The sequence below is a fragment of the Rhinopithecus roxellana genome, chromosome 2 (assembly GCF_007565055.1).
Source record: "Rhinopithecus roxellana isolate Shanxi Qingling chromosome 2, ASM756505v1, whole genome shotgun sequence".
Classification (NCBI taxonomy): Eukaryota; Metazoa; Chordata; class Mammalia; order Primates; family Cercopithecidae; genus Rhinopithecus; species Rhinopithecus roxellana.
Window position 1 is genome coordinate 159,564,541 of NC_044550.1, and position 11,401 is coordinate 159,575,941.

Here is an 11,401-nt window from a genome sequence, read left to right on the forward strand (position 1 = left end):
ATTACCTAATCATGTTTGTTTTCTAATAACTGCCTATATTTTGAATTTCAGTCTTGCACTAGAATATTAGTTCTTTTCCCCAGGGGGAGAAATTCTAAACTCTATCCAAAGCAAGTTGAGTGTTAGAATTTGGATCAATTTGGGGGGCTATGAAGGCAACTGATTTGTTCTCCAGCAGAGCAGTGATCAGATAATAGAACTATCTGTGGAGGAAGTAGAGGACACTTCAGTTCCTGGACAGTTAAACTATCTGTGAAGCACAGGTGCCTGATTTCCTGTTTGATGAATTCAGTTAGTTTTGTGAATTTTTTAAGTGAAATGTGAGGATTAATTTTATTATTTTACTATCGGTAGAATGGACTTGTAAGTGAAAAGAAACTCAATAATTATTTAACTTTGCAATTGTTCCTATTCCATATGAGGAAAATCAGTTTTATAAAAAATTTGAGTTTCATCTTTGGTTTAGTGTATTTGGTGTTTTTAGATAAGTATAGAGCTGGAAAGAAATATTCTGGACTTTTTAGAAACTTAACTCCTAAATATGACCTGTACCTGGTACCATATTTAGATGTTAAAACTAGCTTATTATTTTTTTTTAAACTTTCAGGTTCGGGGTACATGTGCAGGTTGTTACACAGGTAAACTGTGTGAGACATGGGTTTGGTGTACAGGTAATTTTTGTCACCTGGGGAATAAGCATATGTATTTTTTCTGATCCTCTCCCTCCTCCCATCCTTCATCCTCAAGTAGGCCCCAGTGTGTTTTTGGCCTTCTAGTACCCATGTGTTCTTTTTTACACTAGCTTATCTTAATACCCCTTTAAGACTTTTCAGTAGGGGTTGAAATCTGAGCCAATGCTGAGTCAATGCGTATTTTGAATTTTAGTAGTGGACCTTCTTACTTACAAGCATCGGAGGCTAACCTGTTGAACATCCCCTCATCATCACTGGCCAAGGAGCATCTATTGCGTATTTTCCCCTCATCCTTGTTTTAATGCCACTTCCTAGTCTAATTTGTTGCCAGTAACGAATACCAGCATTTGTTAATGTTGTTTAAATCAATACGATTGCACTGTATATTACAAATGCTGAATAAACTCATGGTTATGTACAAATCGAAGTTTAATGTTTTAAAATAATATATGTGAAACTTTGAAATTTGTTTTAATAAAACAGTCCTCGTAGATGTATTTCAATTAGAAGGAATCTCTGGCCGAGTGTGGTGGCTCACACCTGTAATTCCAGCACGTCGGGAGGCCTAGGAAGGAGGGTTGCTTGAATCCAGGAGTTTGAGACCAGCCTGGGCAACATAGTGAGGCCCCCGTCTCTACAAAAATAAAAACAAAAAAATTATCTAGATATGGTGGTGTGTGCCTATAGATCCGGCTACTCAGGAGGTTGAGATGGGAGGATCCCTTGAGCCCAGGAGATCTAGGCTGCACTGAGCCATGACCATACTACTGCACTCCAGCTTGGGTGACAGAGTGAGACCCTGTCTCTCAAAAGAAAAAAGAAAAAGAAAGAAAAGAAAATAAAAAGGAAGGAATCTCATGTGCAAAGATCATTGGCAAATTTATCTCCTGAGTGAGATGATAACAGCTACTACTATATATTAGGCATCTACTAAGCACAAATAAAGGCTGAACATCTTTTTTTGTTGTTGTTATTCGTATCCATTTATTATTTTTTTTAAGAGGGAGTCTCGCTCTGTTGCCCAGGCTGGAGTGTAGTGGCATAATCTCGGCTTACTGCAACCTCTACCTCCTGGGTTCAAGTGATCCTCCTGCCTCAGCCCCCTGAGTAGCTGAGATTACAGGCACCCACCACCATGCCCAGCTAAATTTTGTATTTTAGTAGAAACGGTGTTTCACCATGTTGGTCAGGCTGGTCTAGAACTCCTGACCTTAATTGATCCACCTGCCTCGGTCTCCTAAAGTGCTGGGATTACAGGTGTGAGCCATGAACATCTGTTTAACATATGTTTTTTCAAAAACATTGATCTATTTCTCATCTTTTTGTCTTTTTGTTTATGAATTTCTTATTTCTGGTACCAAATATTTTAATTTCCCAGAGCTTTCTTTTCTCATCGATGCAATACTTGCTATTGTCTTTCCGTGGATATTAATTACACTTTATCTGAAGTTTTTTTTTTCTGCTCTCTGAATTGGCCCTGTTTGTTCTGACTTCTGATTTCTTCTTTGTTTGTTTTGGTCTCTCACTTTGATGTTGGCAGGATTTCTTCCAATGCCTGGTGATCTTTGGTTGTTGAATAAGTGGGGGACTGCGGGTGGGGAGGGGGGAAGGGTTGAAAAAGTAACTATGTTAGTACTATGTTCACTTAATAGCTTTCCAGGTGATGGGATCAATTGTAGCCCAAACCTCAGCATCATTCAATATACCCAGGTAAAAACCTGCGCCTGTGTCCCCAAATCTAAAATAAAAATGGAAAGTATCAAAAAACAAACAAACAAAAAAAACACAAACAAAAAGTGAGGACTAAAAGGCCAAATGAAACCTCTTCGTGCTCATGGGAAGGACCTGATAATTAGGGTTTCTTTAGGTATTAGCTTGGCGTGATTAGGTGTGACTCTATCATTTCATTGGGACATCACCAAATGTCAAACTCTACACGCCTTTTCTCTTGGGCTTCCGCTTTCCCCTAAAGGGGATCCTTCAATTGCCCGTCTGTCTTAATAGCCTGACTGCTAGTTTTTTGGGAGCAAATCAGGAGAAATATATCTGGGGTCATATAATCCAGTCTGTAGCTTTTCACTTAATTTCCCTATTTTCTGTTAGGTGTCTCCCCCTCCCTGACCTGGGTCTGGGGCCCCCAAATCTGGAGTATCTCTGATTCAACCCCTTTAGAAAGAAAATCTAGTCTTCTAATAAGTTGTGAAAAAATGCATTTACCTGGGGGAAGGTATATAAAACATGGGTAAAGACCTGAGATATTATTTCGTGTTTCTGTTTATATTTTCTTCCTTCCTGTGTAACCTGGTCTCAGGATTGCTTTGTCAATTAAGAATTAAGAGGATGTTCTCAGTGTAACTGTATCACAGACTGCATAATGTATTCCTCCTCAGATTACTGGGATGGAATTTCGGCATGTGTGTCCGTTCATTTATTCAGCAAATATTTATTGAATGCCTGCTTTGTTTCAGGCAGTGCTCTAGACACTTGGGGATACCGCAGGTGAGCAAGACGAGCAAGAGTGTCCTGAGGTACAAGGGCCCCAGCATTGATCTATTCACTTCATTCCTTCACTTACTCCTGAGCCCAGCATTTTATCTATTTGCTTAATTCCTTCACTTACTCATGAGCCCCAGCATTGATCTATTTGCTTCACTCCTTCACAATAAATACATTGAGGACCTACTATACGGCAGGTAATGAAATAGGCACATAGGGGTATAAGATAAACAAGGGACACAATCTCACAATCTCCGCCTTTACTCAGCACATCGTGCAGCAAGGAAGAAAGACAATTCAGCAGCGTGAGCTGAGCATAGCTTGTGAGACGGGAGTTCGCGGGGCTCTAAGAGCACAGAGCAGAAGGCTTCCTACCTAATGAGTCAGGAAAGTTCTCCCATAAAAATTAACACTAAAGCTGCGACCTGAACGACAAGCAAGACTGATACAGGTGAGGAGAGAAGGTGAGTGAAGGGCTTGAGGAAAGGCAGAAGAATGTGGCCGGTCTTTCACGGAACTGGAAGAAGGTGGATGTGGCTGCAGTATAGATAGTGAAGGGAAGATGGAGGTGGACAGGTAAGCAGGGTCCAGTGGTTGAATGCTTTTGTGGGCCACAGGATAGAGCTGATGGTGGCTTGTCCTATATGGGGCTGAAGCAGAGAGAGAGGTGGAAAATTGCCATGCTGCTTGGAGGGTAGGATCAAAATGACTTCGTGATGGACTGGATCTGAAGTGAGGGAAAGGGGAAATTTAGAGATGACTCCTAAACTTCTAGTTTAAGCAACAAGGTGGATATCCTGCTTTCAAATGAGATTGAAGACCCAGGAGGAGAAGCAACTGTAGTGAGGGTAATGAAGGAGGCAGCAAGGAAAACAGCTCCATTTTACACAAATTGAGTTTGAGGAACCCAGGGATATCCAAGTGAAAAGATGCAATAGGCAACTGGGTATATGGGTCTGGAGAGCAGGTGAGTCATGCTGGCTAGTGATGCCAATTTTGGAAGCATTAGCATATAGCTAGAGTAGAATGTGAAGTCTAGGTGATGTGTTTTGTTACTGTTTCGCTTTGGTTTTTGTTTTGAGACAGGGTCTCACTCTATTGCCCAGGCGGCAATGCAGTTGCGCGACCTCAGCTCACAGCAGCCTCTGTCTCCCGGGTTCAAGCAATTCTCCTCAGGCTCCTGAGTAGCTGGGATTACAGGCATGTGCCACCATACCCAGCTAATTTTTTTTTTTTCAGTAGAGACAAGGTTTCACCACGTTGGCCCAGCTGGCCTCGAACTCCTGACCTCAAGTAATCCACTCGTCTCGACTTCCCAAAGTGCTGGGATTACAGGCATGAGCCTCTGTGCCCGACCAGGTGATGCATTTTTGTTTGGTGCACAGCGATATGCTTACTTTTTAAAACTTTTTTTTTTTTTTTTTTTTTTTGAGACGGAGTCTCGCTCTGTCGCCCGGGCTGGAGTGCAGTGGCCGGATCTCAGCTCACTGCAAGCTCCGCCTCCCGGGTTTACGCCATTCTCCTGCCTCAGCCTCCCGAGTAGCTGGGACTACAGGCGCCCGCCACCTCGCCCGGCTAGATTTTTGTATTTTTTAGTAGAGACGGGGTTTCACCGTGTTAGCCAGGATGGTCTCGATCTCCTGACCTCGTGATCCGCCCGCCTCGGCCTCCCAAAGTGCTGGGATTACAGGCTTGAGCCACCGCGCCCGGCCTTAAAACTTTTTTTTTTTTTAATTTCCAAAAAATTATTGGTGGCTGGGTGCGGTGGGAGGATCACGAGGTCAGTAGTTCATGACCAGCCTAACCAACATGGTGAAACCCCGTCTCTACTAAAAATACAAAACTTAGCCGGGTGTGGTGGTGTGCGCCTGCTCAGCTACTCAGGAGGCTGAGGCAGGAGAATCTCTTGAACCCGGGAGGCAGAGGTTGCAGGGAGGTGGAGGTTGCAGTGAGCCAAGATCACGCCACTGCACTCCAGCCTGGGCAACAAAGCAAGACTCCGTCTCAAAAAAAAAAAAAAAAATTACTGATTTACAGAAGGTTGGAAAGAAAGTACAGAGAGATTCCACTTACTCTTCACTGGTTTTCCCCAGTGGTTACTTCTACATCTAGATCATTAGTGTAATATCAAAACTAGGGAAGGTGCATTGGTCTAAGGTGTTCATACAGTTAAGTGTTCTTTTATCATTTGTGTAGATTTTTGTAATCACCACTGGCGTCAAGATACCAACCTATTCCATCACCACAAAGATCCTTCTTGAACTACCCCTTTGTAGTCATCACACTTACTGCCTCACATCCCTAACCCTTGGCAACCTCGAATTTGTTCTCTAGCTCTATAATTGTATTATCTCTAGAATGCTATATAAGTGGAATCATAACGTATGTGAACTTGTCTGAATCTTGCACTGTTGCCCAGGCTGGAGTGCAGTGGTGTGATCTCTACTCACTGCAACCTCCGTCTCCCAGGTTCAATTGATTCTCCTGCCTCAGCCTCCCAAGTAGCTGGGATGTAGTGAACTTTTGAGGTTGACTTTTTCACCCAGCATTTGCTCTTGAGATCCATTCAAGCTGTCAGGTATACCAGTAGTTCATTCCTTTTTATTGCAGAGTATTATTCCATAGAATGGATGTATCACAGTTTTGTTTTGTTTTATTTTTCTGTCATTCACCTATTGAAGGACATTTTGGTTGCTTCCAGTTTTTGGTAATTCCCAATAAAGCTGCTATGAACATTTGTGTACAAGCTTTCATGTGGAAATAAGTTTTCATTTTTCTGGGATAAATGCCCAGGAGTATAAATGCTGGGTCATATGATGTATATTTGTACATTTAGTTCCTTCCTTCCTTCCTTCCTTCCTTCCTTCCTTCCTTCCTTCCTTCCTTCCTTCCTTTTCTTTATTTCCTTCTTTCGAGATAGAGTCTTGCTCTGTCGCCGGGGCTGGAGTGTAGTAGCTCAATCCTGGCTTACTGCAACATCCACCTCCTAGCCTCAAGCAATTATCATGCCTCAGCCTCCTGAGTAACTGGGATTACAGGTGCATGCCACCACTCCGGGCTAGTTTTTGTATTTTTAGGAGACACGGAATTTCACCATGTTGGCTAGGCTGGTCTTGAACTCCTGGCCTGAAGTGATCTGCCCGCCTGGGCCTCCCAAGGTGCTGAGATTACTGGTGTGAGCCACCGCACCCAGCCCCATTTAGTTTTTGAAAAATAAACTGTTGCCTTCTTGCTGGCTGTCTTTCTGCCACCATCCTCGTCTCATGTTCCCTGCACTAAATGCCTGGTGAAGCCACAGAAACCATTCCTACTACAGAGCAGGAGTTGCCACAGCCCCAGATGGAGACCAGGTCTGGAACAGAACCTGACAGTGATAAATCAGTACCAGAGCTCGAGGAACGGGATTCCACAGAGATACCACACAAACAGCCCAACTGGCAGCAGTAGCTGAAATCAATGAGTGTCAATCAGTAAAGCAAAACAGAGTTAGAGTGAAAAGAAGGCATGTAAGGCTATGTCCAAACTCAGTCTTCCGTAGATTACAGGGGTTACTCCAGTCACTCCTGGAAATCTAAGAATATCTTATTTGTCATCACAAAACCAGATGTCTACAAGAACCCTGCTTCAGATACCTACGTAGTTTTGGGGGAAACCAAGATCAAGGATTTATCTTAACAAGCATGGTTAGCACCTGCCGAGACACAGCGTGAGCTGTCTCAAACATTCAAGAAAACACATAGACTCCAACTGTACAAGAGGAGACTGGAGAGGAACAGGTTGATGACACAGGTGTGGAAGTTAAGGACGTAGTATTGGTCATGTCACAAGCAAATGTGTTGAGAGCAAAGGCAGTGGGAGCACTGAAGAACAACAGTAATGATATTGTAACAGCTATTATGGAATTAACAATGTGATCGCCTGAAAATGACTTTTTTTCTGTGTTTCAAGAGAATAACTGCAACTTGGTTTGAAATTTGTACCTGTTTCTATCCTAAGTAAAATTATGGCTTCTTGTTGGAAAAATATTAGAATAAAATAAACATTCAAATTATGCAAAGTCCCACAATCACTGCACTCCCAGCCCAGGCGATTATTAATGGCTAACCACTTGCTTTTTAAAGAATTTCATTGGCCGGGTGCGGTGGCTCACGCCTGTAATCCCAGCACTTTGGGAGGTCAGAGCGGGCAGATCACGAGGTCAGGAGATGGAGACTATCCTGGCTAACACGGTGAAACCCCGTCTCTACTAAAGATACAAAAAATTAGCTGGGCGTGGTGGCGGGGGCCTGTAGTCCCAGCTACTCAGGAGGCTGAGGCAGGAGAATGGCGTGAACCTGGGAGGCGGAGCTTGCAGTGAGCCAAGATCGCGCCACTGCACTCCCGCCTGGGCGACAGAGTGAGATTCCGACTCAAAAAAAAAAAAAAAAAGAAGAATTTCTTGGTATTCTTCTGCTTCCAGAATAAAGGAGACTAATCATCTTTTCTCTTATTCTCACCTCTATCAGGTCTGGGATCTTCCTTTAATACTACCCTGGGCCAAGAGCAGTGGCTCACGCCTGTAATCCCAGCATTTTGGGAACCAGAGGCAGTAGTATCACTTGAGCCCAGGACTTGGAGACCAGCCTGGACAACATAGTGAGACTCCTGTCTACACAAAAAATACAAAAATTAGCTAAGTGTGGTGGCACAAGCCCATAGTTAAGGTGAGTGGCGATGGCACCACTGTACTCCAGCCTGGGTGACAGAACGAGATTTTGTCTCAAAATTAAAAAGAATAATCTGCTGTCCCTGAAATGTAAGTGATGTAAGTGACTGTCCTAAGAAATGCTGGTGCCTTTTTTTTTTTTAACTGCCAAGATCCTTTGTAAATGGGAACTCTTGTTTTCTTATTTAGCAGTTTGCTCATCGATATATACTTTCAGAGACAAACTGTTCTCAGTATTGAGGATTAGAATGAACTCCTTTCTCCAATAAAAGATCACTGACCGAAAAAAAAAAATAACCCAAATGTGTCATTACAGTTATCAGTATGTCAAATGTATGCTTGCCATGATTTTTCTTATGACAAAGTGATTTTTATTTTTTGGTAAAATTATTTAATTCTAATTTGGTCCTCACTATTGGGGTTACATTTAAGTTCTTAACCATTCTGGTGCCGTATATTTTCTTCCTTCCTTCCTTCCTTCCTTCCTTCCTTCCTTCCTTCCTTCCTTCCTTCCTTCCTTCCTTTCTTTCTTTCTTTCTTTCTTTCTTTCTTTCTTTCTTTCTTTCTTTCTTTCTTTCTTTCTTTCTTTCTTTCTTTCTTTCTTTCTTTCTCTTTCTTTTTTTTTCATCCCCATGAACACCAAGGAAGCTCTGTATATTTTCTGTGACAACACCCTCAAACTTATCTACCTTGGCAGCTCGCAAATGCCAACTCTAAACCATCAACTGGGAACTCCAAACACACATAGCACACACACACACGCCTCTCTCGCTCTCTCTTTCTCTCTCTTTCTGGAGTCTACCTTCCTTCCTTCCTCTCCTTCCTCCCCCAAGAGATTCTGATTCACTTTTAAAAAGCTCACCAGGTAATTCTGACCATCAGCCAGGTTTGGAAACTATTGAGATAATTCTTCATATCTGTGTCTGTCTTATCTACCCATCCTGCTTTCCTTATTCCAGAAGAGATTTAAGGTGTTGACTTAATTAAATACAGTAATTTGGGAAACCATTTAAGAAAATAAAATATCAACAGTGGGTTTAATCTTTATCTTCTTTCTCATAATTTTGTATTTTTTCCAAGTTTTTAAAATATATTATTACAACGATAATTTTTAAAAAGTGTGAAACTTTATAGATATCAAATTGAGTTTGGGCAGGGTGTGGTGGCTCCCGCTTCTAATCCCAGCACTTTGAGAGGCCAAAGCAGACGGATCATTTTAGCTCAGGAGCTCAAGACCAGCCTGGCCAACGTGGCAAAACCCCATCTCTACAAAAAATACAAAAATCAGTCAGGTGTAGTGGTACATGCCTGTGGTCCCAGCGACTCGAGAGACTGAGGTGGTAGGATTGCTTGAGCCCCGGAAGTGGAGGTTGCAGTGAACTGAGATCGTGCCACTGCACTCCACCGCATTCCCCCTGGGGTGAGAAGTGAGACCCTGCCTCAAAAATAAATGAATAAATAAGTCCAGTCACTTGTCAGAGTTGCTGGGCCTGTGTATTATACTATTTTATACTTCATGAGTTATTAATCAAGTATGGTAATTTGATTTTTACAACCCTGCGTTGCCACAGAGGACCAGAGAGAAAACCTTTATGGCTGTGACCTTATAGGTTACTGGTAGGATGTAAGATCTCTCTTTTTTTTTTTTTTTACTGGTAGGATGTAAGATCTCTTTTTTTGTTTGTTTGTTTGTTTTGATGGAGTCTCGCTCTGTCGCCCAGGCTGGAGTGCAGTGGCGCGATCTCGGCTCACTGCAAGCTCCGCCTCCCGGGTTCACGCCATTCTCCTGCCTCAGCCTCCTGAGTAGCTGGGACTACAGGTGCCCGCCACCACGCCCGGCTAATTTTTTGTATATTTGGTAGAGACGAGGTTTCACTGTGTTAGCCAGGATGGTCTCGATCTTCTGAACTCGTGATCCGCCCGCCTTGGCCTCCCAAAGTGCTGGGATTACAGGCGTGAGCCACCGCACCCGGTCAAGACGTCTAAAGTTCTAACAGTTTCTGTTTCCTAGGGTCCTGCAACACCCCATGAGAAATAGCCCTCGTTATACTTAGCAACGTTATCTAAGGTATTGAAAGGTAGTTCCTTATTCAATTGGAACTTGAAACTGCAAGCATAGTGGAATCACAGAGTGACTCTGAGCTGAAAGAATCATTCACGATTCCTTGACCCGATCAGCAGCCCCACACCCGCTAGGACATGAGTTTATGGTCAATAGATTGCTTCCCCCTAGTGGCAAAAGGTGGTCATGCCACTTCCATTTTTAGACGTGTTTAACCTTAGAATCACGGTTTAGAAATTATTTTGCACCACGGATTGCTTTGATATTATTATTAAAACATATACCGTGTGATAGTGTTATATAGTATCCATGGTAAAACTATTAGCTAATGCATTTAACAATCACAGCAACAATACCGAAGGCGGTCAAAGCTCATTACTTCTCTAATTTCTTTCTGATTTACTTATGAAACAATTTATCCCTGATTTATAATATTCCTCCTAAGTCTTAAAGAAATGAATGTAATTGTGTAGTTATAAATAAGCTCTTTTCAGAGCAGACAGCATTATAAGCCGGTATGATTAAGAATCCAGAAATGGCAAATTGCCACCAAATAGTTATAGCCTTTGGTAACAGAACAAAACAAACAGAACAAAACAAAAAAGAAAACAATTGGCCCTTTTAACTACCAGATCCAGGATTTGATAAAATGATCATGCCCAGAACAAAGTCTGTCATTTTGAGACAAATTGTTCTTAAAACCTCAACTGAACTCAGCAAAGCTTTAAAATCATCTTTTGGTGTCCCAGAGAAGCTTATATATAATTATAATTTATTTTTTTTTAAATGCTGCCCTATTCAGTTTTCAGGGAATTTTTACATACATGGTATTATTATCATTTGCCCCTTCAGCTACTGTCCTTGGTAAACAGGAAAGGTATTAGTGTACTTTTTTTTTTCTTTTTGTTGAGATGGAGTGCTGTCACACAATCTTGGCTCACTGCAACCTCTGCCTCCTGGGTTCACGCGACTCTCCTGCCTCAGCTTCCCCAGTAGCTGGGATTACAGACATGCACCACCACCCCTGGCTAATTTTTTATTTTTAGTGGAGACAGGGTTTCGCCATGTTGACCAGGCTGGCCTCAAACTCCTGCCCTCAAGTAATCCGCCCATCTCAGCCTCCCAAAGTGTTGGTATTACAAGCGTGAGCCACCACGCCCGGCCAGTATATATACCTTTTTTATGGTTGAAGAAACTGAGGCTCAGAGATATCACACAGCAATAGGGTCCCAGAAATGGGACAAAAATCATAGTTGTTTCACTCTTTTTGAAATGCTTCAGACTTTTACATCCAACTGTCTGCTATGCATTTTTACTGGGATGTCTCATCCACAGGCTCTGAGCTCCAACTCATCCCTGGATCCTGTTACAGGGAGTGACACTGCCTTCTACTCAATCATCAAACAAGAACTCTGGGAGGTCTCCCTGATCCTTTCTCCTCTATCC

At 42.5% G+C, this 11,401-nt stretch overlaps 1 pseudogene; it reads left to right on the forward strand.

The window, feature by feature from the left end:
- Positions 1-6,467: 6,467 nt before the first annotated feature.
- LOC104676806 lies at positions 6,468-7,102 on the forward strand (annotated as a pseudogene).
- Positions 7,103-11,401: the final 4,299 nt, after the last annotated feature.